The sequence below is a fragment of the Xiphias gladius genome, chromosome 17 (assembly GCF_016859285.1).
Source record: "Xiphias gladius isolate SHS-SW01 ecotype Sanya breed wild chromosome 17, ASM1685928v1, whole genome shotgun sequence".
Lineage (NCBI taxonomy): Eukaryota > Metazoa > Chordata > Actinopteri > Istiophoriformes > Xiphiidae > Xiphias > Xiphias gladius.
In genome coordinates, this window is record NC_053416.1 from 11,447,662 (window position 1) to 11,456,603 (window position 8,942).

Genomic DNA, 8,942 nt, shown 5'->3' on the forward strand with positions numbered 1-8,942 from the left:
AAAACTGAGACTACCTACTACCTACTAAAGTCTATACAACTGCCAAGTAATCAGCAAGCATGAATATGAAATACTGGTTTCTCTTTTGGACACAATAAAATAAATAGTTTTGGTAGATGTACATGGTGTTTTGTCCGTGAAGCTTGTAGGGGCAATGCATATCAACACTTTTTGTGTTGGATTTCACGGGAGAGGAAAAGGGCATGTGACATTTAGGGAGCGGGGTGGCCATGTGAAAATTGGGGGTAGTGAAAGAAGTAGCAAGTTGTGGGACTTCAGCCAGATCAGTGCCACATCTTCACTATTCAAATAAAGCTTGTTATCCATATTTGATGTAGTTAAATGGGCGTACCATCCATAGGCCAGAGAAGATGGTGGTACCACTAATGGGTACTGAGACTCTTTGAATTTTCGTTAGCTTGTTAGCTTGTGGATATGCCTGTGGACTTTGGAGAGACTGTCTGCTGCAGTTTGGTTAAATTACACAACTTTTAGATATTTTTATTATCTCCAGGTTATTTCTTATTTCTGCTACTGTCAGGATACAACTTACATTGTAATCGGCAGACTTTTATTATTTACCATAAAAATACCCACATAGCATCAGCACAATTATGACGGTAAGTCAACTTGTCATTTCAAGAATTGTTTTTACTTTTTACTACGTAATAAGTTTTACGTAGCCTGCAGGTTAATATTTTGTGAGGATAATGATACTCTTTTACTTCCACTCGATATGAGGATATCATGTTAGTGTGGCCTGAAAGGTGCACAATACCCAATATTCAAAAACTCAAAATACTTAGAACATTTAGAGGGCTGCACCTGGTACATACTGAGCGAAAATAACAGTTGAACCTTCCAATGCTTTTTTTAAAATTCAGAATGTAATATTTTGACACTTTGAGTGGTGCTTATATATATATATATATATATATATATATACACACACACAGCAAGTGCCCAGTAGGTTATATAACCTAGAAACGTACTTTAAAATGCTACCACTTTTGTATTACATAGTTTTTCTGAACACATCAGATATTACTTAATGTATGTACATGCCACAGGCATGTACTTATGCTTGTTATGCCAGAAATTAATGCTCAATGTACTATATGCATCACGTCTGTTGGTAAATTCAGAGGGAATAACCATGCCCTTGTTTTGTTCATAGTTGCAAAAATAGGCATGCCAGTAAAGAAACAAAGTCTCTCATTAATAACATATATGTTGCCATCCAATTTGTTAGGAAAATAAATGCAAATACAGGCATTTATTAGTGCAGTTATCAGTGCAAATACATCCACGTCAGACCTATACTGTGTATATTTCGCACAGTTGATTGCTTGTAATTCACATGACCTCCTGTCAAGTAAAACCAAATAAGGATATTTATGTAGATCATGCCAAAATGAATACCAAACTGCAACATTAGCTGTTGTGTATAGAGCAAACAGTGTAAAATTTTGAGGAAACTACTTTCAGACTGACACTTTTGCCCTCCTCTGAGTGATACTGAAATAAACAAAAGGACCAGTTGAATTATTTTTTTAAGAAACTGTGACAGGATAGTACTGTTTGCTGCAATGTGTATTTGTATGAGCCATATTTATTACATGTATGAGATAGTATTTTCATATGTTCACATACAGTATGAACAGGCAGATTTTACCAGTATTCCACGTACAAATATCAGATGTTGGTTTAGGATGAATTGGCCTTACCCAAACTAATGCTGAAGTCTTTCATATGGTCTGGGGTTCAGGGCAGAATGACCCATCAATCCACCCTTAACTCAGCTTTTAATCTAGCTGGCATTAGATTAAATGGCAGTGAATACTAGTGGCAGAAGAAGCCATCCATTCACAGGTTTACAACTGCACACAAAAAGTGATGGGGAAAGGGAAATTACTCGAGTTAAGTGCTTTTCAGTTACATGATACATGACAGGTGCACTTGCATGCTTGAATGTTTCTGAGCAATTAGATTTTTTAAACCGAGAGCATCTCAGAGTCAGAGTAAAACTTTAGTTCTTTGTAATGTACTATATATCGATGAAAAGTTAAGTAACACCACTCAACCCCTAGACTTCCTAAAAATCAATTTGATCTTGAACGAAGCAGGTGGCTCCTCTGAATCCTGACATTGTCTTTTAGGTGGTACTCAATGTGTTTTTTTTCTTACTTTGGCCCTCCCTTAATTGCTTCTTAAGCTCTGTCAAAATCCTTGCCCCAGGTCTGATCATGAACAATCATTGTAATTGGTCCAAAAGAATTGCACCTCATCCCAAGAGATTTTCCCCAACAACATTGACGTGACAAACGGCTTTGGTTAGAGGCTGTGCTTGGATTGGCGCAGCAAATGTGCTCAGAGAGGTACGTCGTTTCATTCAACTCTTCCATTCAACACCATTTCAGCAGGTACAGTGAATCTTGAGTGAAGTAGCACGACAGCAACATTTTCTTGATAACTCCATTGGGAAAATCTGTCTTTTCTCCAGAGTCATGAAACTTCTCTACAACACAGGGAAACAACAGAAATAATCTCCAAAGCATCAGCTTCACTGATCCACTAGAACATTTTTGTCTGAATTTCCCCCTTTTGACCCTTCCAAAAGTACTTCCCTTTGGAGCTCGAATATTTCTCATGGAATTCTGTCCTAAGTCACAGGTTAAGTGAGCACAATTATGTGTGCTATTTGAAAAGCCAGGGAGACAGCTGCAGAAGCACTGGGGCAGGTGTGACAGCAAAAGCAAAGCAGGATGGCGGGGAACATCTGCTTAAGTGCTCTCAAACTCATGAAAAGAGATGTGAGGCGAGGCTAGGAAGGGAGTCACTGGCTTGTAAAGTGTTGATCCAGTGGAGCATGAGAAAACAAACCTTTGACACAGGTTTTACACAAGTGCGAGCTCTGAAACACATTTTTTTCAGTGTTCAATACATGTGCTCATCAGTGATATTATAAATCACATATATATCGCGAGTGAGTGAGTGAGTGAGTGAGAGAGACACTGCCTGATCCACTTCCTGTTTTTTGTTCCAATCTTGTTAGTCTAACTTAAAAAGGAACCCACCGTAGCCTTTTCTGCTGTGGGTTAAATGCTGAGGTTTAATTTTGCTACTGTATGTCATCCTTGAATATATATGTATAGATGAATAAGTGTCTAGGGCACATCAGCACTGCCATAGCAAAACTACAGTTGCAATTACAGCACTACAACAACACCATGGTCAAATGGCTCCTCTCTCTTATTGCTCTCTTAGTGCTTATTCTTCCTGCCGCATAGTGAATCTTAGTTGCTTTAGTCAAACATTTTCTCTTTGGCTAAACCGAAGAAGATGAACAACCTGGGAGAGATTTTTCAGTAGGCTTTTATCTTGTTCTGCCATCTGCTGTAATAATAGCTCCTGAAAGCTTTAGGTCCATTTGTGCTTCTTCCTGTTCAGCACCATAAACGTGTTACAGTATATGTTACAAAACAGCCCGACAGAATCGAGCCTTGTAGCACAGATATTACAGTACCATACCAGCGCTATGTTGCTAGGAAGTTGTAATCAACAACTTCCCAGCTGGGCATTTACTGTAGCTGATTATGATTTCCGTTTTTTGCTTTTGTTTTTTATTGTTTTGTTCAATTTTCTGTTGTTTTCTTTACAGAGAGACAAAGAAGACCCAAGAGTGATGCATGAATGAAAAAAAGGAAGTTGAAGGTGAGAGGTGAGTTAAGAGGTTAGTCATTATTTGTGACATCTTTCTCCCCCACCACTGCCTCATCCATTTAATCACAGAGGTCTCTACACAGTCAAGTAATGTGATTGTTTACACCAGGTGATAGCATGAGGCTTAGGGGTAAATGAAATACTGCATACTTTCAATCAGATGTAATGGGTCATAACCGTGAAGTTCCAGCACTGCACTGGAGTGATTTACGGCTAACATAGATTAGAGGAATGAGAGAGGTTTATTCAGACTTTATTGGGCATAAATAAAGTTGTCTGAGTTCTAAACTGTGAGGCTTTCTAATTATGACCTCCATCAGTGTTGACTTTGTGGTTGAAGGGGAATATCTGTAGGTGGAACCTGCACATATTTCCTCCTGCACTGACTCCAGAGTATGTCTGTGAACATCTGCGTGGTTTGCATGTATATCATGAAGGTGGAGCAGCAGAATTGGTATTTTCACAGTAGTTCCGTCATCCAGACAGATTCATGCAAGTCAACATTGACACCATTCAGTAGCAATGAAAGTAGTGATTTACTTTACTTTGTGCAATCTGCATTATTATATTTTGCAGCAGGTGATATCATTACGTCCCATTCTTGCCTACTTCTCCATCTGCCTGGTGAACTTCACTTACTTGATTTAAAGCAGGATTTAATTCCCTCTAATTTTTTCAATTATCGCAGAGTCAGTTTAAGGTGAACAACTGCCAACAAAATTACCCAATACTAGGGAAATAATCTTGTATACACTGTGTCAAGTATTAGAGTATTGGTTAGCTCTATATATATATATGTATGTATGTGTGTGTGTGTGTGTGTGTGTGTGTGTGTGTGTGTGTGTGTGTGTGTGTGTGTATAATATAATATAATTATTTATTTATATTTGCTGAGAAGGACACAAAGCATTTCAGGCAGTCAATGGGAAACCTACAACGGATAAATAACTCATCAAACTTACATAAATGCCACATCTGATAGAAAAACCTCAAAAAAATGCCATGCTGCACCTACAGTGTCAGAGGAGTTACTGGCACGTTGATTATATACCTTCGATTTTCAGAATGATGACATGACATTACCTGATGGAAATGTGCACTGATTCACTTTCTTTTGTTGAGTTTTTGGAATTGAATTTAAAGCTGTGCTAGATTTATAAGGAAATAAATTAATGTTATTACTTCAGAGGTTTAACGCCTTGTTCGGCAAAATGTTCAATCTTTGCAATTCATATAGTCTGGAAGTAACACTAAGATCCCATAACCCTCTATCACATTAAAGATTCTTTTTGATGGACTTAACTACATTCTGACGCGTAATATTGTCACACGGAGAGTTGACGTACAGGTTACAGGTACAGGTTAGGTATACAAGTCAGGGATTAAATCTTAAAAGAGGAAGAGCAACAGGCAGGAAACTTGACAACTGCTAAACTCCTTCACCACTTTTCTTCTCTTGCCAGTAAGAGAAGGAAATGCAGAGGAGGACAGAGAAGGACAGCATGTCATGTGATCAGTTCAAGGCGCCTAGGTGCCTATGTGTTCATATGAAGAATGGAAGGAAGAATAATCGAGTTAAGGGGCTCATAAGTTTCACATCACTAGAGGAAACTATTTGGATGGGCATCTAATTCCCTTTTTTTCTTTATTTGTATTTTTTTTTCACTCCAAGTCTTAAAAGCCTTCAGATGAATGTCTGAGAATTTGTGAAGGGCTGCAGCAAGTGTTGCATCATGATCCTTATGCAAGATTGACAATATTTTCCTGAATCGATTGTCTTGCCCAACCAATTTCTATTGTCCTATTTTGCATAACAACAGTTGCGCCCACTTGCTTTTTGCAGCAAAGAATACCCCTGCAGATAGTTGACTGTGACATAGATGATGTGTCCATGCAGGGCGAAAAAAAATGTACCAATTCATCGCTCATGGGTCAACAACAAATTAGACTCAGTATGAACACACTGATTTATTATCTAGAAAATAAAAATGCTGCATGTTCCATCCAAAACCTCTGTGCCATGTATCAAACTTGAATTATGACTTACTCCCAGCTGCCAAGCACCTTACTGAAAATCGTTATGTTTTACAGGACTTGATGTTTATCGATCAGAAATGATCTTAAATCCTGCCAGTCTGTACACTACTAAACCAGCCATGAACGTGAACACTTAGTAAGACTGAACTGTCTTACATAAAACCTTGCCGTCCTCTAAGTTAAAACATCCTCCACTTAATTAAAATCCATTGCTGATTCACTTTCATCATAAGAAACCTGGAAAGTTTTCTTATTTATCTCGGTCCTCAGTTCATTCTACAAGCATTTCAACTTGAAAAATAAGCCCTCTGCTTCACAATTTAACTCACCAGTTTTAAGTTTTAAAAACTCACTGGGTTAGAAACATAAGTTGGCGTGATCTAAGCTAATCGTATCGTACAGGCTAGCTGATTCATTCCCTCCTCCACACTGCCTACTGATACTGTGTTTTTGTGAAAAGCTGCCATAATGGCAACCTTCTAGAGGGGCCAAATATGGTGCCCCTCCAGTTAGGTTCTTGAAACTCAAAAATATAGACACATTGTACTGAAAAGATTATAGCCTGTAGTAAAAAATCCTGTTACTTTTGTGCTTTTGGGCAGGCATAGCACTCAGGCTGCAGACTCTGGCTCACCGGTGCCCGCCTATAATGATGGGTCTGGATACTTGTATTCTGGGAGTGCTGCAAGATTACTCAGTCTATCTCAATGGCCAGTATAACGTGGTCCAAAAGCGTCCACAATAAAGTGCACTACAATTGCATAGTCCATGGTTTTATCCTCACAACTATTTATTGAAGAACAAGTATCAGCAGCAGGAGGGTGTGGTGGAGTGGAGTTGGGGTTTGATAGTGAAAGATCTGGACCAAGATAATTAATCTTGTGGAAGGGCTGGCAGATTGATTTAACCAAAATAGATTGCAGGTGATATGGAACCTAGTTATTGCAATGAACCATAATGTCTGCATTATTTCTTTAGTTCCGCTTAATGTACCAGCGCTATGGCACCTTCACATTACCTGGCATGGAAAATTGATTGAAAGCTCTCCCAGACTCATACATCATGGTTTGAATATGTTATTTTGGTGCGGAAGTCACTGTTTTTTTTTTTTTTGTTTGTTTTTTTTTAACTTCAGAGGCAGTAGGAAGCACTTTAGAGGTTCCAGCCTGACCCTCATCTAATAGTAAAGCACTACTCCTCATTTTCAGAAGGTTAAGCTTCATCTTGCGCATGCCTGATATAACTATTAAAAATTAAACTTTCCTTTATTGTCATTCTTTTACCTCAAATTATGTGTACTTTACATTTTTGAATGTTCTACATTTTTAGAGTTTTTGAAATATTTCTTTTTCTTACTAGTTCCTGGCAGTTGCTGGGTTCTGTTCATTTCCGTATGATATGAAAATCAATTAGCAGATTCATGAAATTTACTAGAGCTGCGGACTCAGTTGCAGTGAACATCAAGTCAGTATTACGTTTTATTATTTCATTATCATTATAGGATACTGCAGTTTAAGTGCAGATTGATTTGAATAGTCTACACTGGATGGCCTCACAACCGTAATGTAGCTTGTAATGTGACAGATTAATGTGGACATGATGTTGACTGTGACACATTACAAAACCCAAATCTAAAACATGCAAAAAGGTAAGCTCTTTTAAAATCAGTCACGTTCAGAATACACAATATCAACCCCAGAATGGCCCAATTTGACAAACTCGGGGTATCAATAACAAAAATGACCATCAGGCATGACATTTGCTTGCTTTATCATTCGTCACAGTTAAAGACAACCAATGCAGCATATGGAATGCCTCACAATGTCCTGACAGACTGACTAGCATTTCAGATTTTTTTTTTCTTCTTTGGATGTTAAACAGCCTACATACTCTGTTTCTTTACCACTCAGGAAGGAAAAATGGGTCCAGGTTCACTTTCATTCATAAACTATGATTAAATACTTAAACCTTTGTCGTTTTTCCGTCGGACCATTTGTATGTCATGCCAGTTGTGACAAATGGCACGCTATTGTCAGCGTCCAACTTGTAGTCTTCAGTGTCTCTCGGCAAAGTCACGGTAAGAATTTATGACTCTATGATCACTTGAAAAGTCAAAAATATTATGAACTTCTAAACCAAACATAAAATAATGTTTAGCAATTTTATAATGTACACATGCTTTGTAACATCTTTTGCTGTTTTAAAAAACTGGAATGAAGAAAGTCTAATTATAGCTCAGTTAAAGGAACTGATGGACATAAACTATGACACAGTGAACTAGCTTCCCGAAATCAAAACGTAACTGTTAATTAGATGAGATGAAAGCAATGAAGTGAAAAATTATGGAAACTAACTGTAACCAATTAAAATGCTCATACATTATATACACTGGTATATGATCCAATTTTCAATGCAACTGATTCTCAGGAGACCTCATCAAGTGTTCTGCGAATTATTCTTCCGAAGTATTTTCTACAGACCTTCTCTTCCTCGCCATTCCCTGAGATGTTGTTGTATGATATGCTATATCTGCACGTACACACTCACATATATGCAGTACATGCATACATGAGCACACCATCCCTTCCACCTTATCTCCCACAACGTCCCCTGAGTTTATCCCAGCTTGATGATCCCATGTTTTATGGCCTCTAGACTAAACAAGGCCATTATGATCTTATCTTCAGTCTCCTCTATTCAGATCAATACTCAGTTTGCATGTCCATGGTCCAGTGACTCTGTTATGAGCCTATACCACCAATCTATTGGCATACAGCACCCCAGTAGATGATGCATTCCCCTATAGTCTATTCTCCTTGTCAGGGCGAGAACCACAATATCAGTGCAACATCAAGGGCAATGTTTGTTAGAAACGGCACTGTCCTTCTGTGTAACAAACGAAAAAATGCTACCTACTGTATAACTTGTAATGACAGATGCCAATTGGTGGATTCAGAGAATAATAACTGCAATTTTTTCATGGTCCTTCCTCAATTTTTATTTTGATACAGAAGACTGATGAGGGATGATCGCCACCATGACTGAGAGATTAGACTTTTAATATTTGATTCAGTAAGTCATGATTTAATGGAAGGAAATGTGGTCCTGACTTTGCAGATTTGGTCTTGATTATTTTTTTGGTTGCTTTAGTTGTATTTTTGTAATGCATTCAACCATATATC